General features: G+C 38.9%; 11 non-coding genes across 11 annotated transcripts; all 11 read right to left on the bottom strand.

The window, feature by feature from the left end:
• Window positions 1-940: 940 nt before the first annotated feature.
• TRNAF-GAA (transfer RNA phenylalanine (anticodon GAA)) lies at window positions 941-1,013 on the bottom strand. Its single transcript has one exon. It is a non-coding gene; the product is annotated as a tRNA-Phe (tRNA).
• Window positions 1,014-1,948: 935 nt separating this feature from the next.
• On the bottom strand, window positions 1,949-2,031 carry TRNAL-UAG (transfer RNA leucine (anticodon UAG)). Its single transcript has one exon. It is a non-coding gene; the product is annotated as a tRNA-Leu (tRNA).
• Window positions 2,032-3,216: 1,185 nt separating this feature from the next.
• Window positions 3,217-3,289, bottom strand: TRNAN-GUU (transfer RNA asparagine (anticodon GUU)). Its single transcript has one exon. It is a non-coding gene; the product is annotated as a tRNA-Asn (tRNA).
• Window positions 3,290-4,224: 935 nt separating this feature from the next.
• TRNAL-CAG (transfer RNA leucine (anticodon CAG)) lies at window positions 4,225-4,307 on the bottom strand. The gene has a single exon. It is a non-coding gene; the product is annotated as a tRNA-Leu (tRNA).
• Window positions 4,308-5,492: 1,185 nt separating this feature from the next.
• TRNAN-GUU (transfer RNA asparagine (anticodon GUU)) lies at window positions 5,493-5,565 on the bottom strand. The gene has a single exon. It is a non-coding gene; the product is annotated as a tRNA-Asn (tRNA).
• Window positions 5,566-6,500: 935 nt separating this feature from the next.
• On the bottom strand, window positions 6,501-6,583 carry TRNAL-UAG (transfer RNA leucine (anticodon UAG)). The gene has a single exon. It is a non-coding gene; the product is annotated as a tRNA-Leu (tRNA).
• A 1,185-nt stretch (window positions 6,584-7,768) lies between these two features.
• TRNAN-GUU (transfer RNA asparagine (anticodon GUU)) lies at window positions 7,769-7,841 on the bottom strand. Its single transcript has one exon. It is a non-coding gene; the product is annotated as a tRNA-Asn (tRNA).
• Window positions 7,842-8,776: 935 nt separating this feature from the next.
• TRNAL-CAG (transfer RNA leucine (anticodon CAG)) lies at window positions 8,777-8,859 on the bottom strand. Its single transcript has one exon. It is a non-coding gene; the product is annotated as a tRNA-Leu (tRNA).
• Window positions 8,860-10,044: 1,185 nt separating this feature from the next.
• Window positions 10,045-10,117, bottom strand: TRNAN-GUU (transfer RNA asparagine (anticodon GUU)). Its single transcript has one exon. It is a non-coding gene; the product is annotated as a tRNA-Asn (tRNA).
• Window positions 10,118-11,052: 935 nt separating this feature from the next.
• Window positions 11,053-11,135, bottom strand: TRNAL-CAG (transfer RNA leucine (anticodon CAG)). The gene has a single exon. It is a non-coding gene; the product is annotated as a tRNA-Leu (tRNA).
• Window positions 11,136-12,319: 1,184 nt separating this feature from the next.
• TRNAF-GAA (transfer RNA phenylalanine (anticodon GAA)) lies at window positions 12,320-12,392 on the bottom strand. Its single transcript has one exon. It is a non-coding gene; the product is annotated as a tRNA-Phe (tRNA).
• Between the last annotated feature and the right edge of the window lie 13,799 nt (window positions 12,393-26,191).

The following is a 26,191-nucleotide window of genomic DNA, read 5'->3' as shown; positions in this document are numbered from 1 at the left end:
AACACATTGTACTTTATATTAATGGTAAATTTAGGTCAATATATATTTAGTTTTTCTTGTGAAAATATCTAAAGTTGCACAATTTCATTGAAATGCGGTGATGCCGCATATGTCTTCAGAAACTACTGTTTGGTCACACAGCAGGACTTTGAAAGTAAGAGCGCTATTTGGGTTTTGGGAATGCAGATTTTGCAAGAATATTTTGAGGGTGACATTTGCGGAGTTGCAAAAGTACAAAAACAGCAGAAACCCCTCCAAAGTGATCCCATTTTATAAATTACTCCTCACAATGAATTCATCAACGCCAGCAATTACTACTATTGTCCAACAGGTGTTTTCACTCTGCAACATCCAGAATTGCAAATAAGCCAGTTTAGTGCCCTGCTTTCGCTTATGGAGACAAGCACCCCATACATTTTAAGTGGGCTCTCCTCGCTAGAGAAAAGCCAAATCTGTGGATTCTTTGTCTTACCATTAACGTGGAAACCCCTATTTTTAGAATGAAAGATAATGGTCCTGAGTTGGGGATTGTGTTTTTTGCCTTCCTGGCTTTTTCCCCAAACAGCTTTGTTCCTGGCATATTTTTTAAGCATATTTGTCTCAGTAATGCCACAGCGATTCATAGTCAAACATAAATGGCTGAAATCATTCAGCTAGTGTCTGATACATGCTGCCCGTTTTAGCTATCAGGTTTCCTTTAAATCCTCATACAGCTAAGTCAAACTAAAATAAAACAAAGTGATGACGTCCAGAATGAAGGAAAAATTACAAAAAATATTATTTTCCTCAAAAGTTAAAAGTGTTCAGTTCTCAAGTTTCTATCATTTTATTTCCTGTAGATAGTTATAATGATTAGGATTTTTACATTCTCTGTAAACAGTCAGTCCATATGCTTTGTTTATTTTCTGCTTAAAATTTAATGGGTGAAGAAAAAAACTTTTGCCAAAACCTGGGATTGAACCAGGGACCTTTAGATCTTCAGTCTAACGCTCTCCCAACTGAGCTATTTCGGCAGGACACACTTAGATTCAGGAATGTTCAACACACTGTAGATGTCACAACTGGATGTATTTATTTTTACTTTGACCTGTTTTTGCAAGATTATCTATATTTGAAAGTCCCGCTATTTTGTGTACATATTTAAGAACTTACATTAATTCTTTGTGAATGAATAGAAAAAACAGCAATTCTGCATTTTTTTTACATTTTCAAATTTACTCAATTCACCAGGGTAATTCTGACTGTGTCTCTGTAGGACAGGTGATGATTGAGCATAAAACACAATTTGTAAGCATAATGTTGCATCAAGCTTTATTTTTTTCTTAGGTGCAAACAATTGGAGTGAAGATAGGAGATGCAAATTTAGAGAAAATATTCTACTGATTGTTAATGTTGAAAGTGAAAACATTTGTCCCAAAATGTGGTGAAACTTTGATGTCAGCATCACATGCGCATTTCAGACTTGTTAAACTATGTTCATCTGCTGTTTTAGCTTTTGTTTATTAAGTATATTTATAGTCTATTGATGCCTTGAGGTAAAAAAATCTGAAATTAGACTTACTGGTAATTTGGTTTCTAGGAATCTTCCACGACAGCACCTTAGGAGGTTCACTCTCTGCCCTAATAGGGACAGAGAACACATAGAGATGAAATAGTCCCTCCCATTTTCCTATCCACAGTATTTTTCCGATGCCAAAGCAACAACTAACATATGCACAAAGAAACTATTTGATGTTCCCAGAAGTCTTTTGTGAAAGCACAACTTCAGGACATTTAAGATTTGCCTCAAGGACCCCAAGGAATACTGCCAAAGTGCCAACGTTGAGAATTGGTTTTGCTAAGCCCCATCACTTTAAGTTATCGATTTGAGATTGCCACCAATAGAGCGGACCACCAACTAATCAGTAACAGGAGTGAAGCTGTACAATTTCTTGAAAGAAAATTCTAATGTCAGAAGTGGGATTTGAACCCACGCCTCCAGGAGAGACTGCAACCTAAACGCAGCGCCTTAGACCACTCGGCCATCCTGATTTCTTCTGGCTTTTGTAATTTAACTCTTTCTAAGCTAAGCAGTAGAAAGATGAGCATTACTTGTGATGAAAGGAAATATGCCATGATTTCTTTTATTTTAATATTGATTTGTAACCTATTAGTTACAGCCAATTTTGAGCTTCATGACCAAGCACCGTTTTTTAAATCTGACATGTATCAATTTATGTGGCAATAACACTGGAATGCTTAACATATCCCCGTGATTCTGATAGTGTTATTTTGTAACACATTGTACTTTATATTAATGGTAAATTTAGGTCAATATATATTTAGTTTTTCTTGTGAAAATATCTAAAGTTGCACAATTTCATTGAAATGCGGTGATGCCGCATATGTCTTCAGAAACTACTGTTTGGTCACACAGCAGGGCTTTGAAAGTAAGAGCGCTATTTGGGTTTTGGGAATGCAGATTTTGCAAGAATATTTTGAGGGTGACATTTGCGGAGTTCCAAAAGTACCAAAACAGCAGAAACCCCTCCAAAGTGATCCCATTTTATAAATTACTCCTCACAATGAATTCATCAACGCCAGCAATTACTATTATTGTCCAACAGGTGTTTTCACTCTGCAACATCCAGAATTGCAAATAAGCCAGTTTAGTGCCCAGCTTGCGCTTATGGAGACAAGCACCCCATACAGTTTAAGTGGGCTCTCCTTGCTAGAGAAATGCCAAATCTGTGGATTCTTTGTCTTACCATTAACGTGGAAACCCCTATTTTTAGAATGAAAGATGACGGTCCTGAGTTGGGGCTTGTGTTTTTTGCCTTCCTGGCTTTTTCCCCAAACAGCTTTGTTCCTGGCATATTTTTGAAGCATATTTGTCTCAGTTATGCCACAGCGATTCATAGTCAAACATAAATGGCTGAAATCATTCAGCTAGTGTCTGATACATGCTGCCCGTATTAGCTATCAGGTTTCCTTTAAATCCTCATACAGCTAAGTCAAACTAAAATAAAACAAAGTGATGACTTCCAGAATGAAGGAAAAATTACAAAAAATATTATTTTCCTCAAAAGTTAAAAGTGTTCAGTTCTCAAGTTTCTATCATTTTATTTCCTGTAGATAGTTATAATGATTAGGATTTTTACATTCTCTGTAAAGAGTCAGTCCATATGCTTTGTTTATTTTCTGCTTAAAATTTAATGGGTGAAGAAAAAAAACTTATGCCGAAACCCAGGATTGAACCAGGGACCTTTAGATCAACAGTCTAACACTCTCCCAACTGAGCTATTTCGGCAGGACACATTTAGATTCAGGAATGTTCAACACACTGTAGATGTCACAACTGGATGTATTTATTTTTACTTTGACCTGTTTTTGCAAGATTATCTATATTTGAAAGTCCCGCTATTTTGTGTACATATTTAAGAACTTACATTAATTCTTTGTGAATGAATAGAAAAAACAGCAATTCTGCATTTTTTTTACATTTTCAAATTTACTCAATTCACCAGGGTAATTCTGACTGTGTCTCTGTAGGACAGGTGATGATTGAGCATAAAACACAATTTGTAAGCATAATGTTGCATCAAGCTTTATTTTTTTCTTAGGTGCAAACAATTGGAGTGAAGATAGGAGATGCAAATTTAGAGAAAATATTCTACTGATTGTTAATGTTGAAAGTGAAAACATTTGTCCCAAAATGTGGTGAAACTTTGATGTCAGCATCACATGCGCATTTCAGACTTGTTAAACTATGTTCATCTGCTGTTTTAGCTTTTGTTTATTAAGTATATTTATAGTCTATTGATGCCTTGAGGTAAAAAAATCTGAAATTAGACTTACTGGTAATTTGGTTTCTAGGAATCTTCCACGACAGCACCTTAGGAGGTTCACTCTCTGCCCTAATAGGGACAGAGAACACATAGAGATGAAATAGTCCCTCCCATTTTCCTATCCACAGTATTTTTCCCATGCCAAAGCAACAACTAACATATGCACAAAGAAACTATTTGATGTTCCCAGAAGTCTTTTGTGAAAGCACAAATTCAGGACATTTAAGATTTGCCTCAAGGACCCCAAGGAATACTGCCAAAGTGCCAACGTTGAGAATTGGTTTTGCTAAGCCCCATCACTTTTAGTTTTCGATTTGAGATTGCCACCAATAGAGCGGACCACCAACTAATCAGTAACAGGAGTGAAGCTGTACAATTTCTTGAAAGAAAATTCTAATGTCAGAAGTGGGATTTGAACCCACGCCTCCAGGAGAGACTGCAACCTGAACGCAGCGCCTTAGACCACTCGGCCATCCTGACTTCTTCTGGCTTTTGTAATTTAACTCTTTCTAAGCTAAGCAGTAGAAAGATGAGCATTACTTGTGATGAAAGGAAATATGCCATGATTTCTTTTATTTTAATATTGATTTGTAACCTATTAGTTACAGCCAATTTTGAGCTTCATGACCAAGCACCGTTTTTTAAATCTGACATGTATCAATTTATGTGGCAATAACACTGGAATGCTTAACATATCCCCGTGATTCTGATAGTGTTATTTTGTAACACATTGTACTTTATATTAATGGTAAATTTAGGTCAATATATATTTAGTTTTTCTTGTGAAAATATCTAAAGTTGCACAATTTCATTGAAATGCGGTGATGCCGCATATGTCTTCAGAAACTACTGTTTGGTCACACAGCAGGGCTTTGAAAGTAAGAGCGCTATTTGGGTTTTGGGAATGCAGATTTTGCAAGAATATTTTGAGGGTGACATTTGCGGAGTTCCAAAAGTACCAAAACAGCAGAAACCCCTCCAAAGTGATCCCATTTTATAAATTACTCCTCACAATGAATTCATCAACGCCAGCAATTACTATTATTGTCCAACAGGTGTTTTCACTCTGCAACATCCAGAATTGCAAATAAGCCAGTTTAGTGCCCAGCTTGCGCTTATGGAGACAAGCACCCCATACAGTTTAAGTGGGCTCTCCTTGCTAGAGAAATGCCAAATCTGTGGATTCTTTGTCTTACCATTAACGTGGAAACCCCTATTTTTAGAATGAAAGATGACGGTCCTGAGTTGGGGCTTGTGTTTTTTGCCTTCCTGGCTTTTTCCCCAAACAGCTTTGTTCCTGGCATATTTTTGAAGCATATTTGTCTCAGTTATGCCACAGCGATTCATAGTCAAACATAAATGGCTGAAATCATTCAGCTAGTGTCTGATACATGCTGCCCGTATTAGCTATCAGGTTTCCTTTAAATCCTCATACAGCTAAGTCAAACTAAAATAAAACAAAGTGATGACTTCCAGAATGAAGGAAAAATTACAAAAAATATTATTTTCCTCAAAAGTTAAAAGTGTTCAGTTCTCAAGTTTCTATCATTTTATTTCCTGTAGATAGTTATAATGATTAGGATTTTTACATTCTCTGTAAAGAGTCAGTCCATATGCTTTGTTTATTTTCTGCTTAAAATTTAATGGGTGAAGAAAAAAAACTTATGCCGAAACCCAGGATTGAACCAGGGACCTTTAGATCAACAGTCTAACACTCTCCCAACTGAGCTATTTCGGCAGGACACATTTAGATTCAGGAATGTTCAACACACTGTAGATGTCACAACTGGATGTATTTATTTTTACTTTGACCTGTTTTTGCAAGATTATCTATATTTGAAAGTCCCGCTATTTTGTGTACATATTTAAGAACTTACATTAATTCTTTGTGAATGAATAGAAAAAACAGCAATTCTGCATTTTTTTTACATTTTCAAATTTACTCAATTCACCAGGGTAATTCTGACTGTGTCTCTGTAGGACAGGTGATGATTGAGCATAAAACACAATTTGTAAGCATAATGTTGCATCAAGCTTTATTTTTTTCTTAGGTGCAAACAATTGGAGTGAAGATAGGAGATGCAAATTTAGAGAAAATATTCTACTGATTGTTAATGTTGAAAGTGAAAACATTTGTCCCAAAATGTGGTGAAACTTTGATGTCAGCATCACATGCGCATTTCAGACTTGTTAAACTATGTTCATCTGCTGTTTTAGCTTTTGTTTATTAAGTATATTTATAGTCTATTGATGCCTTGAGGTAAAAAAATCTGAAATTAGACTTACTGGTAATTTGGTTTCTAGGAATCTTCCACGACAGCACCTTAGGAGGTTCACTCTCTGCCCTAATAGGGACAGAGAACACATAGAGATGAAATAGTCCCTCCCATTTTCCTATCCACAGTATTTTTCCCATGCCAAAGCAACAACTAACATATGCACAAAGAAACTATTTGATGTTCCCAGAAGTCTTTTGTGAAAGCACAAATTCAGGACATTTAAGATTTGCCTCAAGGACCCCAAGGAATACTGCCAAAGTGCCAACGTTGAGAATTGGTTTTGCTAAGCCCCATCACTTTTAGTTTTCGATTTGAGATTGCCACCAATAGAGCGGACCACCAACTAATCAGTAACAGGAGTGAAGCTGTACAATTTCTTGAAAGAAAATTCTAATGTCAGAAGTGGGATTTGAACCCACGCCTCCAGGAGAGACTGCAACCTAAACGCAGCGCCTTAGACCACTCGGCCATCCTGATTTCTTCTGGCTTTTGTAATTTAACTCTTTCTAAGCTAAGCAGTAGAAAGATGAGCATTACTTGTGATGAAAGGAAATATGCCATGATTTCTTTTATTTTAATATTGATTTGTAACCTATTAGTTACAGCCAATTTTGAGCTTCATGACCAAGCACCGTTTTTTAAATCTGACATGTATCAATTTATGTGGCAATAACACTGGAATGCTTAACATATCCCCGTGATTCTGATAGTGTTATTTTGTAACACATTGTACTTTATATTAATGGTAAATTTAGGTCAATATATATTTAGTTTTTCTTGTGAAAATATCTAAAGTTGCACAATTTCATTGAAATGCGGTGATGCCGCATATGTCTTCAGAAACTACTGTTTGGTCACACAGCAGGGCTTTGAAAGTAAGAGCGCTATTTGGGTTTTGGGAATGCAGATTTTGCAAGAATATTTTGAGGGTGACATTTGCGGAGTTCCAAAAGTACCAAAACAGCAGAAACCCCTCCAAAGTGATCCCATTTTATAAATTACTCCTCACAATGAATTCATCAACGCCAGCAATTACTATTATTGTCCAACAGGTGTTTTCACTCTGCAACATCCAGAATTGCAAATAAGCCAGTTTAGTGCCCAGCTTGCGCTTATGGAGACAAGCACCCCATACAGTTTAAGTGGGCTCTCCTTGCTAGAGAAATGCCAAATCTGTGGATTCTTTGTCTTACCATTAACGTGGAAACCCCTATTTTTAGAATGAAAGATGACGGTCCTGAGTTGGGGCTTGTGTTTTTTGCCTTCCTGGCTTTTTCCCCAAACAGCTTTGTTCCTGGCATATTTTTGAAGCATATTTGTCTCAGTTATGCCACAGCGATTCATAGTCAAACATAAATGGCTGAAATCATTCAGCTAGTGTCTGATACATGCTGCCCGTATTAGCTATCAGGTTTCCTTTAAATCCTCATACAGCTAAGTCAAACTAAAATAAAACAAAGTGATGACTTCCAGAATGAAGGAAAAATTACAAAAAATATTATTTTCCTCAAAAGTTAAAAGTGTTCAGTTCTCAAGTTTCTATCATTTTATTTCCTGTAGATAGTTATAATGATTAGGATTTTTACATTCTCTGTAAAGAGTCAGTCCATATGCTTTGTTTATTTTCTGCTTAAAATTTAATGGGTGAAGAAAAAAAACTTATGCCGAAACCCAGGATTGAACCAGGGACCTTTAGATCAACAGTCTAACACTCTCCCAACTGAGCTATTTCGGCAGGACACATTTAGATTCAGGAATGTTCAACACACTGTAGATGTCACAACTGGATGTATTTATTTTTACTTTGACCTGTTTTTGCAAGATTATCTATATTTGAAAGTCCCGCTATTTTGTGTACATATTTAAGAACTTACATTAATTCTTTGTGAATGAATAGAAAAAACAGCAATTCTGCATTTTTTTTACATTTTCAAATTTACTCAATTCACCAGGGTAATTCTGACTGTGTCTCTGTAGGACAGGTGATGATTGAGCATAAAACACAATTTGTAAGCATAATGTTGCATCAAGCTTTATTTTTTTCTTAGGTGCAAACAATTGGAGTGAAGATAGGAGATGCAAATTTAGAGAAAATATTCTACTGATTGTTAATGTTGAAAGTGAAAACATTTGTCCCAAAATGTGGTGAAACTTTGATGTCAGCATCACATGCGCATTTCAGACTTGTTAAACTATGTTCATCTGCTGTTTTAGCTTTTGTTTATTAAGTATATTTATAGTCTATTGATGCCTTGAGGTAAAAAAATCTGAAATTAGACTTACTGGTAATTTGGTTTCTAGGAATCTTCCACGACAGCACCTTAGGAGGTTCACTCTCTGCCCTAATAGGGACAGAGAACACATAGAGATGAAATAGTCCCTCCCATTTTCCTATCCACAGTATTTTTCCCATGCCAAAGCAACAACTAACATATGCACAAAGAAACTATTTGATGTTCCCAGAAGTCTTTTGTGAAAGCACAAATTCAGGACATTTAAGATTTGCCTCAAGGACCCCAAGGAATACTGCCAAAGTGCCAACGTTGAGAATTGGTTTTGCTAAGCCCCATCACTTTTAGTTTTCGATTTGAGATTGCCACCAATAGAGCGGACCACCAACTAATCAGTAACAGGAGTGAAGCTGTACAATTTCTTGAAAGAAAATTCTAATGTCAGAAGTGGGATTTGAACCCACGCCTCCAGGAGAGACTGCAACCTGAACGCAGCGCCTTAGACCACTCGGCCATCCTGACTTCTTCTGGCTTTTGTAATTTAACTCTTTCTAAGCTAAGCAGTAGAAAGATGAGCATTACTTGTGATGAAAGGAAATATGCCATGATTTCTTTTATTTTAATATTGATTTGTAACCTATTAGTTACAGCCAATTTTGAGCTTCATGACCAAGCACCGTTTTTTAAATCTGACATGTATCAATTTATGTGGCAATAACACTGGAATGCTTAACATATCCCCGTGATTCTGATAGTGTTATTTTGTAACACATTGTACTTTATATTAATGGTAAATTTAGGTCAATATATATTTAGTTTTTCTTGTGAAAATATCTAAAGTTGCACAATTTCATTGAAATGCGGTGATGCCGCATATGTCTTCAGAAACTACTGTTTGGTCACACAGCAGGGCTTTGAAAGTAAGAGCGCTATTTGGGTTTTGGGAATGCAGATTTTGCAAGAATATTTTGAGGGTGACATTTGCGGAGTTCCAAAAGTACCAAAACAGCAGAAACCCCTCCAAAGTGATCCCATTTTATAAATTACTCCTCACAATGAATTCATCAACGCCAGCAATTACTATTATTGTCCAACAGGTGTTTTCACTCTGCAACATCCAGAATTGCAAATAAGCCAGTTTAGTGCCCAGCTTGCGCTTATGGAGACAAGCACCCCATACAGTTTAAGTGGGCTCTCCTTGCTAGAGAAATGCCAAATCTGTGGATTCTTTGTCTTACCATTAACGTGGAAACCCCTATTTTTAGAATGAAAGATGACGGTCCTGAGTTGGGGCTTGTGTTTTTTGCCTTCCTGGCTTTTTCCCCAAACAGCTTTGTTCCTGGCATATTTTTGAAGCATATTTGTCTCAGTTATGCCACAGCGATTCATAGTCAAACATAAATGGCTGAAATCATTCAGCTAGTGTCTGATACATGCTGCCCGTATTAGCTATCAGGTTTCCTTTAAATCCTCATACAGCTAAGTCAAACTAAAATAAAACAAAGTGATGACTTCCAGAATGAAGGAAAAATTACAAAAAATATTATTTTCCTCAAAAGTTAAAAGTGTTCAGTTCTCAAGTTTCTATCATTTTATTTCCTGTAGATAGTTATAATGATTAGGATTTTTACATTCTCTGTAAAGAGTCAGTCCATATGCTTTGTTTATTTTCTGCTTAAAATTTAATGGGTGAAGAAAAAAAACTTATGCCGAAACCCAGGATTGAACCAGGGACCTTTAGATCAACAGTCTAACACTCTCCCAACTGAGCTATTTCGGCAGGACACATTTAGATTCAGGAATGTTCAACACACTGTAGATGTCACAACTGGATGTATTTATTTTTACTTTGACCTGTTTTTGCAAGATTATCTATATTTGAAAGTCCCGCTATTTTGTGTACATATTTAAGAACTTACATTAATTCTTTGTGAATGAATAGAAAAAACAGCAATTCTGCATTTTTTTTACATTTTCAAATTTACTCAATTCACCAGGGTAATTCTGACTGTGTCTCTGTAGGACAGGTGATGATTGAGCATAAAACACAATTTGTAAGCATAATGTTGCATCAAGCTTTATTTTTTTCTTAGGTGCAAACAATTGGAGTGAAGATAGGAGATGCAAATTTAGAGAAAATATTCTACTGATTGTTAATGTTGAAAGTGAAAACATTTGTCCCAAAATGTGGTGAAACTTTGATGTCAGCATCACATGCGCATTTCAGACTTGTTAAACTATGTTCATCTGCTGTTTTAGCTTTTGTTTATTAAGTATATTTATAGTCTATTGATGCCTTGAGGTAAAAAAATCTGAAATTAGACTTACTGGTAATTTGGTTTCTAGGAATCTTCCACGACAGCACCTTAGGAGGTTCACTCTCTGCCCTAATAGGGACAGAGAACACATAGAGATGAAATAGTCCCTCCCATTTTCCTATCCACAGTATTTTTCCCATGCCAAAGCAACAACTAACATATGCACAAAGAAACTATTTGATGTTCCCAGAAGTCTTTTGTGAAAGCACAAATTCAGGACATTTAAGATTTGCCTCAAGGACCCCAAGGAATACTGCCAAAGTGCCAACGTTGAGAATTGGTTTTGCTAAGCCCCATCACTTTTAGTTTTCGATTTGAGATTGCCACCAATAGAGCGGACCACCAACTAATCAGTAACAGGAGTGAAGCTGTACAATTTCTTGAAAGAAAATTCTAATGTCAGAAGTGGGATTTGAACCCACGCCTCCAGGAGAGACTGCAACCTGAACGCAGCGCCTTAGACCACTCGGCCATCCTGACTTCTTCTGGCTTTTGTAATTTAACTCTTTCTAAGCTAAGCAGTAGAAAGATGAGCATTACTTGTGATGAAAGGAAATATGCCATGATTTCTTTTATTTTAATATTGATTTGTAACCTATTAGTTACAGCCAATTTTGAGCTTCATGACCAAGCACCGTTTTTTAAATCTGACATGTATCAATTTATGTGGCAATAACACTGGAATGCTTAACATATCCCCGTGATTCTGATAGTGTTATTTTGTAACACATTGTACTTTATATTAATGGTAAATTTAGGTCAATATATATTTAGTTTTTCTTGTGAAAATATCTAAAGTTGCACAATTTCATTGAAATGTGGTGATGCCGCATATGTCTTCAGAAACTACTGTTTGGTCACACAGCAGGGCTTTGAAAGTAAGAGCGCTATTTGGGTTTTGGGAATGCAGATTTTGCAAGAATATTTTGAGGGTGACATTTGCGGGGTTCCAAAAGTACCAAAACAGCAGAAACCCCTCCAAAGTGATCCCATTTTATAAATTACTCCTCACAATGAATTCATCAACGCCAGCAATTACTATTATTGTCCAACAGGTGTTTTCACTCTGCAACATCCAGAATTGCAAATAAGCCAGTTTAGTGCCCAGCTTGCGCTTATGGAGACAAGCACCCCATACATTTTAAGTGGGCTCTCCTCGCTAGAGAAATGCCAAATCTGTGGATTCTTTGTCTTACCATTAACGTGGAAACCCCTATTTTTAGAATGAAAGATCACGGTCCTGAGTTGGGGCTTGTGTTTTTTGCCTTCCTGGCTTTTTCCCCAAACTGCTTTGTTCCTGGCATATTTTTGAAGCATATTTGTCTCAGTAATGCCACAACGATTCATAGTCAAACATAAATGGCTGAAATCATTCAGCTAGTGTCTGATACATGCTGCCCGTTTTAGCTATCAGGTTTCCTTTAAATCCTCATACAGCTAAGTCAAACTAAAATAAAACAAAGTGATGACGTCCAGAATGAAGGAAAAATTACAAAAAATATTATTTTCCTCAAAAGTTAAAAGTGTTCAGTTCTCAAGTTTCTATCATTTTATTTCCTGTAGATAGTTATAATGATTAGGATTTTTACATTCTCTGTAAACAGTCAGTCCATATGCTTTGTTTATTTTCTGCTTAAAATTTAATGGGTGAAGAAAAAAACTTATGCCGAAACCCGGGATTGAACCAGGGACCTTTAGATCTTCAGTCTAACACTCTCCCAACTGAGCTATTTCGGCAGGACACATTTAGATTCAGGAATGTTCAACACACTGTAGATGTCACAACTGGATGTATTTATTTTTACTTTGACCTGTTTTTGCAAGATTATCTATATTTGAAAGTCCCGCTATTTTGCGTACATATTTAAGAACTTACATTAATTCTTTGTGAATGAATAGAAAAAACAGCAATTCTGCATTTTTTTTACATTTTCAAATTTACTCAATTCACCAGGGTAATTCTGACTGTGTCTCTGTAGGACAGGTGATGATTGAGCATAAAACACAATTTGTAAGCATAATGTTGCATCAACCTTTATTTTTTTCTTAGGTGCAAACAATTGGAGTGAAGATAGGAGATGCAAATTTAGAGAAAATATTCTACTGATTGTTAATGTTGAAAGTGAAAACATTTGTCCCAAAATGTGGTGAAACTTTGATGTCAGTATCACATGCGCATTTCAGACTTGTTAAACTATGTTCATCTGCTGTTTTAGCTTTTGTTTATTAAGTATATATATAGTCTATTGATGCCTTGAGGTAAAAAAATCTGAAATTAGACTTACTGGTAATTTGGTTTCTAGGAATCTTCCACGACAGCACCTTAGGAGGTTCACTCTCTGCCCTAATAGGGACAGAGAACACATAGAGATGAAATAGTCCCTCCCATTTTCCTATCCACAGTATTTTTCCGATGCCAAAGCAACAACTAACATATGCACAAAGAAACTATTTGATGTTCCCAGAAGTCTTTTGTGAAAGCACAAATTCAGGACATTTAAGATTTGCCTCAAGGACCCCAAGGAATACTGCCAAAGTGCCAACGTTGAGAATTGGTTTTGCTAAGCCCCATCACTTTAAATTATGGATTTGAGATTGCCACCAATAGAGCGGACCCCCAACAAATCAGTAACAGGAGTGAAGCAGTAAAATTTCTTGAAAGAAAATTCTAATGTCAGAATTAGGATTCGAACCCACACCTCCAGAAGAGACTGCGACCTGAACACAGCGCCTTAGACCGCCCGGCCATCATGACTTCTTCTGGCTTTTGTAATTTAACTCTTTCTAAGCTAAGCAGTAGAAAGATGAGCATTACTTGTGATGAAAGGAAATATGCCATGATTTCTTTTATTTTAATATTGATTTGTAACCTATTAGTTACAGCCAATTTTGAGCTTCATGACCAGGCACCGTTTTTTAAATCTGACATGTATCAATATATGTGGCAATAACACTGAAATGCTTAACATATCCCTGTGATTCTGATAGTGTTATTTTGTAACACAATGTACTTTATATTAATGGTAAATTTAGGTCAATATATATTTAGTTTTTCTTGTGAAAATATCTAAAGTTGCACAATTTCATTGAAATGCGGTGATGCCCCATATGTCTTCAGAAACTACTGTTTGGTCACACAGCAGGGCTTTGAAAGTAAGAGCGCTATTTGAGTTTTGGGAATGCAGATTTTGCAAGAATATTTTGAGGGTGACATTTGCGGAGTTCCAAAAGTACCAAAACAGCAGAAACCCCTCCAAAGTGATCCCATTTTATAAATTACTCCTCACAATGAATTCATCAACGCCAGCAATTACTATTATTGTCCAACAGGTGTTTTCACTCTGCAACATCCAGAATTGCAAATAAGCCAGTTTAGTGCCCAGCTTGCGCTTATGGAGACAAGCACCCCATACATTTTAAGTGGGCTCTCCTCGCTAGAGAAATGCCAAATCTGTGGATTCTTTGTCTTACCATTAACGTGGAAACCCCTATTTTTAGAATGAAAGATGATGGTCCTGAGTTGGGCCTTGTGTTTTTTGCCTTCCTGGCTTTTTCCCCAAACTGCTTTGTTCCTGGCATATTTTTTAAGCATATTTGTCTCAGTAATGCCACAGCGATTCATAGTCAAACATAAATGGCTGAAATCATTCAGCTAGTGTCTGATACATGCTGCCCGTATTAGCTATCAGGTTTCCTTTAAATCCTCATACAGCTAAGTCAAACTAAAATAAAACAAAGTGATGACGTCCAGAATGAAGGAAAAATTACAAAAAATATTATTTTCCTCAAAAGTTAAAAGTGTTCAGTTCTCAAGTTTCTATCATTTTATTTCCTGTAGATAGTTATAATGATTAGGATTTTTACATTCTCTGTAAACAGTCAGTCCATATGCTTTGTTTATTTTCTGCTTAAAATTTAATGGGTGAAGAAAAAAACTTTTGCCGAAACCTGTGACCTTTAGATCTTCAGTCTAACGATCTCCCAGCTAAGCTATTTCGGCTGGACACATTTAGCTTCACGAATGTTCAACACACTGTAAATGTCACAACTGGATGTTTTTATTTTTACTTTGACTTGTTTTTGCAAGATGATCTATATTTGAAAGTCACGCTATTTTGCGTACATATTTAATAACTTACATTAACTCTTTGTGAATGAATAGAAGAAAACAGCAATTCTGCATTTTTTTTACATATTAAAATTTACTCAATTCGCCAGGGTAATTCTGACTGTGTCTCTGTAGGACAGGTGATGATTGAGCATAAAACACAATTTGTAAGCATAATGTTGCATCAAGATTTATTTTTTCTTAGGTGCAAACAATTGGAGTGAAGAAAGGAGATGCAAATTTAGAGAAAATATTCTACTGATTGTTAATGTTGAAACTGAAAACATTTGTCCCAAAATGTGGTGAAACTTTGATGTCAGTATCACATGCGCATTTCAGACTTGTTAAACTATGTTCATCTGCTCTTTTAGCTTTTGTTTAATAAGTATATTTATAGTCTATTTATTCCTGAGGTAGAAAAATCTGAAATTAGACTTACAGGTAATTAAGTTTCTAGGAATCTTCCACGACAGCACCTTAGGAGGTTCACTCTCCGCCGTAATAGGGACAGAGAACACATAGAGATGAAATAGTCCCTCCCATTTTAATATCCACAGTATTTTTCTTTTGTGAAAGCACAAATTCAGGACATTTAACATTTGCCTCAAGGACCCCCAGGAATACTGCCAAAGTGCCAACGTTGAGAATTGGTTTTGCTAAGCCCCGTCACTTTTAGTTTTCGGTTTGAGATTGCCACCAATAAAGCAGACCCCCAACTAATCAGTAACAGGAGTGAAGCTGTACAATTTCTTGAAAGAAAATGCTAATGTCAGAAGTGTTATTCGATCCCAAGCCTCCAGTAGAGACTGTGACCTGAACGCAGCGCTTTAGACCGCTCAGCAACCTGACTTCTTCTGGCATTTTGTGATTTAACTCTTTCTAAGCTAAGCAGTAGAAAGATGAGCATTACTTGTGATGAAAGGAAATATACCATGATTTCTTTTATTTTAATATTGATTCGTAACCTATTAGTTACAGCTAGTGTTGATCGAGCACTAAAATGTTCGGGTGCTCGAAGCTTGGGCCGAGCTCGCCGTGATACTCGGGTGCTCGTCCCGAGCAACGAGCCCAATGTTAGTCTAAGGGAGACCCGAGCATTTTTGGCGTCACACACCCGGCAGTCTTTTAAAAGCCTAACAAGTGCCCAAAACAATAGTGACAGTGCTCAAATGACATGGGGACAGCATGGGGATCGCCCCAGGAAGCATTTCTGATGCCCAGGTCACTGCTCTCAACAACGTGGTCAGAGGTAGTAAGCCACTTTTAAGGGCTCACAATAAAACGTTCAAAAACGAAACTGAAACTGCTTTCCTGTGAAATATGTTAAGGAACTTCCTTTCCAGGGTAAAAACTTGTGTATAAGGTAAAATAAATAACCCCCCCCAAAAAAATACTCCTCCACACCTTGGGCTATGTTCACAAGTATCATTTTTTATGCGTTTTTGCACTTTTGTATTGCTTTCAACCGTGACAAATGCATTCACCGGGAAATGTAATTTTAACATTTTACAACCTTATCTGGCCATGTGCTGTGTGACACATGCATACAGTGCTGAAAAGACATGGGAACAGCATGGGGAAGACCCCTGTAAGCATCTCTTACACCCAGGTCACTGCCTAAAAGTGTGCCCATCAGAAGTCATCCTTGCCGCATCAGAAGATGCAGACTTGCAACTATCCCCGGGTGTCCACACTCGGTCCCCAGCCACCCTGCAGCCGGTTGTCCACACACGATCCCCAGCCGCCTGGGGGCAGCCGGGTGTCCATAAACGGTCCCCAGCCACCCTTATTTCTCCTTGGAACATCCCCCCCCACACTTTTCTTAGCCCGGCCTGCTTTAGGGCAGCATTGGACAAGCCCACCAGAGAACCAGACTACTCCGGTGGGCCCTGGCTTCTCCATCAGGGGAGTTGAGAGTGCCAAGGTGAGGACCATGATGATGATGATACAAGTTAGCATCTGCTTTGTTTTCTTGGAATGCAAGCGCATGTATGTAGTAGCGGCTAGGCCTGAGGTGGTCAGCGTTTTGGTGCATATCCTACCTCCTCTGAGGATTGCTGGATGTTTTCCTGCTACTATTCCAGTTCTATGACTCCCTTTAAAACAAAGCTTCAGGTGATAAATGATGGATGAGGTAGTGGCAAAGGAGAAAGAGGAGGAGAAACAGGGACCATTCATATCAATATCAGGCCAGTCAACCACATATGTCTTGTAGGATATGTTTCAGTAACAAAAGGAGCAGTTCGTCTACACAGTTATAGTTCATACAGTGAGTGCAATGCCTACCAAAAATTTTGAGGCACTCCAATGCCCCTTGGAAATGACATGGAGGTCAGAGGGCCCTAACTAAACCATTTTTTCCATTTATAGCAACTGGATGTCCTGTACACTGTTGGCCTAAGCAGTGAATGGAAGGCTTTCCAAAAATTATGAGGAACTGCAATGCCCCATGAAACAGACGTGGATTAGAGCTTACTAAAAACCTTCTACCCATTATTGTCTCCCTTAGTTTTCGCCTTTGCATTGAAAAGCAAAAACTGACTAAAATTAGGAGGAAATGCAATGCCCGTTGGAAGAGTCGTGGACGTTAGAGGTAATTAAAAACAACATTTCAATGGCCCTTGGAAGAGCTGTGGAGTTCAGAGTGGCTTAATAAGATGATTTTAATGCCCCTTTGAAGAGACGTGGAGGTCACAGTAGCTTAACAAGACGGTTTTAATGCCCCTCGGAAAAGACGTGGAGGTCCCAGTATCTTAACAAGACGGTTTGAATGCCCCTTGGAAGAGACGTGGAGGTCACAGAAGCTTAACAAGACGGTTTTAATGCCCCTCGGAAAAGTGGTGGAGGTCGCAGTAGCTTAACAAGAGGGTTTTAATGCCGCTCGGAAAAGATGTGGAGGTCCCAGTAGCTTAACAAGATGGCTTGAATGCCCCTTGGAATAGACGTGGAGGTCACAGTAGCTTAACAAGACACTTATAATGCCCCTTACAAGAGCCATACAGTACAGCATCTTAAAAATATTATTCCTATTATTGGGGAGTGGGTCTCCCATAGTATTTGCTCATGCCTTCCAAGCAAAAGCTTCCAAAAATTAGGATGGAGCAATTTGAAATGCCCCTTACAAGAGCCATGCAGTAGAGCATATTACAAACATAAGTCCCATTATTGGGGAGTGGGTCTCCCATAGTATTTGCTTATGCCTTCCAAGCAAAAGCTACCAAAAATTAGGACGGAGCAACTTGCAATGCACCTTACAAGAGCCATGTAGTACAGCATATTACAAACATTATTCCCATTATTGGGGAGTGTGTCTCCCATAGTTTTTGCTTATGCCTTCCAAGCAAAAGCTTCCAAAAATTAGGATGGAGCAACTTGCAATGTCCCTTACAAGAGCCATGCAGTACAGCATATTACAAACATAAGTCCCATTATTTGGGAGTGGGTCTCCCATAGTATTTGCTTATGCCTTCCAAGCAAAAGATTCCAAAAATTAAGACGGAGCAACTTGCAATGCCCCTTACAAAAGCCATGCAGTACAGCATATTACAAACATAAGTCCCATTATTCTGGAGTGGGTCTCCCATAGTATTTGCTTATGCCTTCCAAGCAAAAGCTTCAAAAAATTAAGACGGAGCAACTTGCAATGCCCCTTACAAGAGCCATGCAGTACAGCATATTAAAAACATAAGTCCCATTATTGGGGAGTGGGTCTCCCATAGTATTTGCTTATGCCTTCCAAGCAAAAGCTTCAAAAAATTAGGAGGAAATGCAATGCCCGTTCGAAGACTCGTGGAGGTCCCAGTAGCTTAACAAGATGGTTTTAATGCCCATTACAAAAGACGTGGAGGTCAGAGTGGTATAACAAGACGCTTTTAATGCCCCACAGAAGAGACGTGGAGGTCAGAGTGCTATAACAATACCCTTTTAATGCCCCTCAGAAGAGACGTGGGGGTCAGAGTGGTATATCAAGACGCTTTTAATGCCCCTTACAAGAGACGTGGAGGTCAGAGTGGTATAACAAGACACTTTTAATGCCCATTACAAGAGACGTGGAGGTCAGAGTGGTATAACATGAAGCTTTTAATGCCCCTTACAAGAGACGTGGAGATCAGAGTGGTATAACAAGACGCTTTTAATGCCCATTACAAGAGACGTGGAGGTCAGAGTGGTATAACAAGACGCTTTTAATGCCCCTTACAAGAGACGTGGAGGTCAGAGTGGTATAACAAGATAGTTTTAATGCCCCTCAGAAGAGACGTGGAGGTCAGAGTGGTATAACAAGACGATCTTAATGCCCCTCAGAAGAGACGTGGAGGTCAGAGTGGTATAACAAGACGGTTTTAATGCCCCTCAGAAGAGACATGGAGGTCAGAGTGGTATAACAAGACGGTTTTAATGCTGCTTACAAGAGATGTGGAGGTCAGAGTGGTATAACAAGATGCTTTTAATGCCCCTTACAAGAGACGTGGAGGTCAGAGTGGTATAGCAAGACGCTTTTAATGCCCTTTACAAGAGATGTGGAGGTCAGAGTGGTATAACAAGATACTTTTAATGCCCCTTACAACAGACGTGGAGTTCAGAGTGGTATAACAAGATGCTTTTAATGCCCCTTACAAGAGACGTGGAGGTCAGAGTGGTATAACAAGACGGTTTTAATGCCCCTCAGAAGAGACGTGGAGGTCAGAGTGGTTTAACAAGACGCTTTTAATGCCCTTTACAAGAGACGTGGAGGTCAGAGTGGTATAACAAGACGGTTTTAATGCCCCTCAGAAGAGACGTGGAGGTCAGAGGCGTATAACAAGATGGTTTTAATGCCCCTTACAAGAGCCACACAGTAGAGCATCTTAAAAATATTATTCCCATTATTGGGGAGTGGGTCTCCCACAGTCTTTGCTTATGCCCCCCAAGCAAAAGCTGACAAAAATAAGGACGGAGGAACTTTCAATAATGGCAACATGGACCACGGTCACCCTGGTGGTATAGTGGTGGTGGAGGCTGAGGATAAGGAGAAGAACATAAAACAGCCGAAATGAGGAAGCCTATACCCATGTGTGGGTGTGAAGCGGTGCATATGAATACACCTCCCGAAATAACAGAGTGGATTTGACTTTATGTTACTCTGTTGTCATTTGGTGGTGATGAGAAGTCTGGCCCAATCCAGCCCTTGTTCATTTTGATAAGGGTCAGCTTGTCAGCATTGTCAGTTGACAGGTGAGTGCGCTTATCAGTTATAATTCCCCCAGCGGCACTAAAAACACGCTCCGATAACACGCTAGCAGCAGGGCAGGCCAGGACCTCCCAGAGCGAGGTCATTCCAAGTGTCCAGCTTGGATTCCCAATAATTAAAAGGCACAGAGGAATCACGGAGGACGCTGGTACGGTCGGCAAGGTTCTCCCTAACCATCTTTTGAAACTTTCCACTCTATGTGAGAGTACCCAGCGCCTCAGGGTCTGTTCGAAGGGAGGGTCTGAGAAAACTGTCCCAGAACATTGACAGTGTTCCACTGCCTCTGCTGGATTGGAGTTGCCTCTCTCTCGCTTGTACGCTTTGGTTGGTCAACGAACTGTGACCTCTGCCGCTAGCGTGTTCAGATGGGAATTTTTTTAACAGTTCTGCAGCAAGGCCCTTCTGGTACTGGCCCATTTTTGTAGACCTCTCCACCTCAGGAATAAGAGAGTGAAAGTTCTCCTTGTAGCGGGGGTCTACAAGTGTCACCAACCAGTAATAAATGTCACCCAACATTTTGACGACGCGAGGGTCACGGTTAAGGCAGCGTAACATAAAGTGAGCTATGCATGCCAAACTGGTAACGGGAAAGATTTCCGTGTCCTCACCAAGATGACGACTGACCATGCTCTCCTCCTCCTCCTCCTCCTCCCCCCTGTCCTCAGGCCACCCACGCTGAACCGACAGTATGATACTTGTACAGGTACTACCGTCTACTGCGCATGATAACTGCTCCTGTTCTCTCTCCTCCTCTCCCTCATTGTCCCCCAATGCACATTGGGATGAGAAGAGGCTGGGCTGTGTGTAATCGCCCACTATGGCTTCTTAATCCATCTCATCATACTCTGGCTGCAATGCCTCCTCTTTAATTCTCTGCAGAGAGCATTGCAAAAGACAGACAAGTGGGATGCTGACACTAATGATGGCGTCATCGCCACTCACCATCTTGGTGGCCTCCTCAAAGTTTGTCAGGATGGTACATATGTCAGACATCCAGGTCCACTCATGAGGTCTTATGTGTGGAGTCTGACCTGAATATCGACGGCCTTGTTGCAGCTGGTACTCCACAACTGCTCTCTTCTGCTCACAAATCCTTTGCAACATGTGGAGGGTAGAGTTCCAATGTGTGGGGACATCACACACCAGTCGGTGTGCCGGAAGCTGCAAACTCTGCTGCAACACAGCAAGGGCGGCGGAAGCTGTAGCCGATTTGCGAAAATGAGCTGACAGGCGGCGTACTTTGACGAGCAGATCTGGCAACTCAGGGTACGATTTAAGAAACCGCTGAATGAGGAGGTTAAGCACATGAGCCAGGTATGGTACGTGTGTGATCTCGCCTCGCCTCAGAGCCGCCACCTTGTTACGGCCATTGTCACACACGACCATGCCTGGATGTAGGTTCAGCGGTCTCAGCCACAGATCTGCCTGCTCTTTCACAGCTGTCCACAACTCACAAGAAGAGATGAGCGGTGTTCGAATCGAACTGTTTGCCAATCTCAAATTCGAGTTGTTTTGGGCGGTGTTCGAGCCGTTCGACGAACCCGAACGATTTGAAAAAAATCAGGCTGTTCGAGGTTATGTTCGATAACTGTTAGTGCACCAAAATCGTAACTGGATTTTTTCACAGTAATGCTGATAATAAATGTTAATACACAGTTTGAGCGTACAGCGGTGCGGAGGGAGGGGCATGGGATGGATCTCTGCAGAAATAATGAAGATCTTCATTTTTTTTCTCTTTCCCGCATTTACAGTGGGGAGCTGCAGTCTGTCAGCCTATCAGTGCTTTTTTTCACACAAGCAAGGGCATGTGACATTGGCTGTGTATGTCACATGTCCTTGCCCTATAAGACCCAGCCATTTTCCCCATCGCCACCATTTTCTCACTGCTGCAGCTGAGTGTTAGACGGCACCGCTGCTGCTGTGGGTGCTATATTTTGTAACTGTGTGAATTGCAAGCGAATTTGTTCTTAAATAGACAGATAGGTTTAGGGAGTAGGAACTAGAGATGAGCGTTGTTCTACTCGAACTGTTCGCCAATCTCAAATTCGAGCTGTTTTGGGCGGTGTTCGAGCCGTTCGGCGAACACGAACGATTTGAGAAAAATTCGGCTGTTCGAGGTTATGTTCGATAACTGTTCGTACACCAAAATCATAACTGGATTTTTTCTCAGTAATGATGAAAATTAATGTTAATACGCAGTTTCAGTGTACAGCGGGGTGGGGGGGAGGGGCAGGGGATGGATCTCTGCAGGAATAATGAAGATCTCCATTTTTTTTTCTCTTTCCCGCTTTTGCAGTGGGGAGGTGCAGTCTGTCAGCCTATCAACAGCGCACACACGGAGCGAACTGCTGTTTTTCACACAAGCAAGGGCATGTGTCATTGGCAGTGTATGTCACATGTCCTTGCCCTATAAGACCAAGCCATTTTCCCCATCGCCACCATTTTCTCACTGCTGCAGCTGAGTGTTAGACGGCACCGCTGTTGCTGTGTGCGCTATACCTTGTTAATTTCAAGCCAATTTTCGCACAAATCTACAGATAGCTTGGGAGTAGGGAATAGTTGTGATTGCAGTCTTTTTAAGTACTAGGTTACAGCATTTCCTACGACTTTTATCAGGCAGGTCTGTGCTCTTAAATAGATAGATTGTGGGAGTAAAGACTAATTGTAATTGCAGTCCTTTTCAGGACTAGCTTACATCAGTTCCTATCAGTTTTTGCCAGGCAGGTCTGTGCCAGTGCTGTGCAAGTTTTTTTCACAGCATTTGGCTGAATCTAGCAAAGCTAATCCTTTTTGGCCTATTGCAGAGTGTGTTAGTCAGTGGAGTAGCCTATCTGTGTTGCAAGATATACCACCTGTGTATAGAATACCAATTTTTTTACTGCACCTAGTGAAGTAAAATCTTTTGGGCATAGCATCATTCTATTAGTCCATCTATACTGACCTCCATTAGGTTGCAAATTGAATATAATTTTTTTCTGCATCTAGCTCTGAAAAAATATTTGGACTTCTAGCAGTGTGTGGGACTTGTTCTATTAGTCCATCTATACTGACCTCCATCAGGTTGCAAACTGAATATAATTTTTTTCTGCATCTAGCTCTGAAAAAATATTTGGCCTTCTAGCAGTGTGTGGGACTTTCTCTATTAGTCCATCTATACTGACCTCCATCAGGTTGCAAACTGAATATATTTTTTTTCTGCATCTACCTCTGAAAAAATATTGGGCTTCTAGCTGTGTGTGGGACTTGTTCTATTAATCCATCTATACAGACCTCCATCAGGTTGCAAACTGAATATATATTTTTTTTGCATCTACCTCTGAAAAAATATTGGGCTTCTAGCTGTGTGTGGGACTTGTTCTATTAATCCATCTATACAGACCTCCATCAGTTTGCAAACTGAATATAATTTTTTTCTGCATCTAGCTCTGAAAATATAGTTGGCCTTCTAGCAGTGTGTGGGACTTTCTCTATTAGTCCATCTATACTGACCTCCATCAGGTTGCAAATTAAAAATAATTTTTATCTGCATCTAGCTCTGAAAAAATATTTGGCCTTCTAGCAGTGTGTGGGACTTTCTCTATTAGTCCATCTATACTGACCTCCATCAGGTTGCAATTAAAAATAATTTTTATTTACATCTACCTCTGAAAAAATATTTGGGCTTCTAGCTGTGTGTGGGACTTGTTCTATTAGTCCATCTATACTGACCTCCATCAGGTTGCAAACTGAATATAATTTTTTTCTGCATCTAGCTCTGAAAATATATTTGGCCTTCTAGCAGTGTGTGGGACTTTCTCTATTAGTCCATCTATACTGACCTCCATCAGGTTGCAAATTAAAAATAATTTTTATCTGCATCTAGCTCTGAAAAAATATTTGGCCTTCTAGCAGTGTGTGGGACTTTCTCTATTAGTCCATCTATACTGACCTCCATCAGGTTGCAAATTAAAAATAATTTTTATCTGCATCTAGCTCTGAAAAATTATTTGGCCTTCTAGCAGTGTGTGGGACTTTCTCTATTAGTCCATCTATACTGACCTCCATCAGGTTGCAAATTAAAAATAATTTTTTTTCTGCATCTACCTCTGAAAAAATATTGGGCTTCTAGCTGTGTGTGGGACTTGTTCTATTAATCCATCTATACAGACCTCCATCAGGTTGCAAACTGAATATAATTTTTTTCTGCATCTACCTCTGAAAAAGTATTTGGGCTTCTAGCTGTGTGTGGGACTTGTTCTATTAGTCCATCTATACTGACCTCCATCAGTTTGCAAACTGAATATAATTTTTTTCTGCATCTATCTCTGAAAATATATTTGGCCTTCTAGCAGTGTGTGGGAATTCTCTATTAGTCCATCTATACTGACCTCCATCAGGTTGCAAATTAAAAATAATTTTTATCTGCATCTAGCTCTGAAAAAATATTTGGCCTTCTAGCAGTGTGTGGGACTTTCTCTATTAGTCCATCTATACTGACCTCCATCAGGTTGCAAATTAAAAATAATTTTTATCTGCATCTAGCTCTGAAAAAATATTTGGCCTTCTAGCAGTGTGTGGGACTTTCTCTATTAGTCCATCTATACTGACCTCCATCAGGTTGCAAATTAAAAATAATTTTTTTTCTGCATCTACCTCTGAAAAAATATTGGGCTTCTAGCTGTGTGTGGGACTTTTTCTATTAATCCATCTATACAGACCTCCATCAGGTTGCAAACTGAATATAATTTTTTTCTGCATCTACCTCTGAAAAAATATTTGGGCTTCTAGCTGTGTGTGGGACTTGTTCTATTAGTCCATCTATACAGACCTCCATCAGGTTGCAAACTGAATATATTTTTTTTCTGCATCTAGCTCTGAAAATATATTTGGCCTTCTAGCAGTGTGTGGGACTTTCTCTATTAGTACATCTATACTGACCTCCATCAGGTTGCAAATTAAAAATAATTTTTATCTGCATCTAGCTCTGAAAAAATATTTGGCCTTCTAGCAGTGTGTGGGACTTTCTCTATTAGTCCATCTATACTGACCTCCATCAGGTTGCAAATTAAAAATAATTTTTTTCTGCATCTAGCTCTGAAAAAATATTTGGCCTTCTAGCAGTGTGTGGGACTTTCTCTATTAGTCCATCTATACTGACCTCCATCAGGTTGCAAACTGAATATAATTTTTTTCTGCATCTAGCTCTGAAAAAAATATTTGGCCTTCTAGCAGTGTGTGGGACTTTCTCTATTAGTCCATCTATACTGACCTCCATCAGGTTGCAAACTGAATATAATTTTTTTCTGCATCTAACTCTGAAAAAATATTTGGGCTTCTAGCTGTGTGTGGGACTTGTTCTATTAGTCCATCTATACTGACCTCCATCAGGTTGCAAACTGAATATAATTTTTTTCTGCATCTAGCTCTGAAAAAATATTTGGCCTTCTAGCAGTGTGTGGGACTTGTTCTATTCGTCCACCTATACTGACCTCCACCAGGTTGCAAATTCAAAATAATTTTTTGTCTGCATCTAGCTCTGAAAAAATATTTGGCCTTCTAGCAGTGTGTGGGACTTTCTCTATTAGTCCATTTATACTGACCTCCATCAGGTTGCAAATTAAAAATAATTTTTATCTGCATCTACCTCTGAAAAAATATTTGGGCTTCTAGCTGTGTGTGGGACTTGTTCTATTAGTCCATCTATACTGACCTCCATCAGGTTGCAAACTGAATATAATTTTTTTCTGCATCTAGCTCTGAAAAAATATTTGGCCTTCTAGTAGTGTGTGTGACTTTCTCTATTAGACCATCTATACTGACCTCCATCAGGTTGCAAATTAAAAATAATTTTTATCTGCATCTAGCTCTGAAAAAATATTTGGCCTTCTAGCAGTGTGTGGGACTTTCTCTATTAGTCCATCTATACTGACCTCCATCAGGTTGCAAATTAAAAATAATTTTTATCTGCATCTAGCTCTGAAAAAATATTTGGCCTTCTAGCAGTGTGTGGGACTTTCTCTATTAGTCAATCTATACTGACCTCCATCAGGTTGCAAATTAAAAATAATTTTTATCTGCATCTACCTCTGAAAAAATATTTGGGCTTCTAGCTGTGTGTGGGACTTGTTCTATTAGTCCATCTATACTGACCTCCATCAGGTTGCAAACTGAATATAATTTTTTTCTGCATCTAGCTCTGAAAAAATATTTGGCCTTCTAGCA

Source organism: Phyllobates terribilis, unplaced genomic scaffold, assembly GCF_046119375.1.
Source record: "Phyllobates terribilis strain yellow unplaced genomic scaffold, ASM4611937v1 Scaffold_65__1_contigs__length_7625178, whole genome shotgun sequence".
Lineage (NCBI taxonomy): Eukaryota > Metazoa > Chordata > Amphibia > Anura > Dendrobatidae > Phyllobates > Phyllobates terribilis.
The sequence above is the reverse complement of the archived record's forward strand: the minus strand, read 5'-3'. Positions and strand labels throughout refer to the sequence as shown.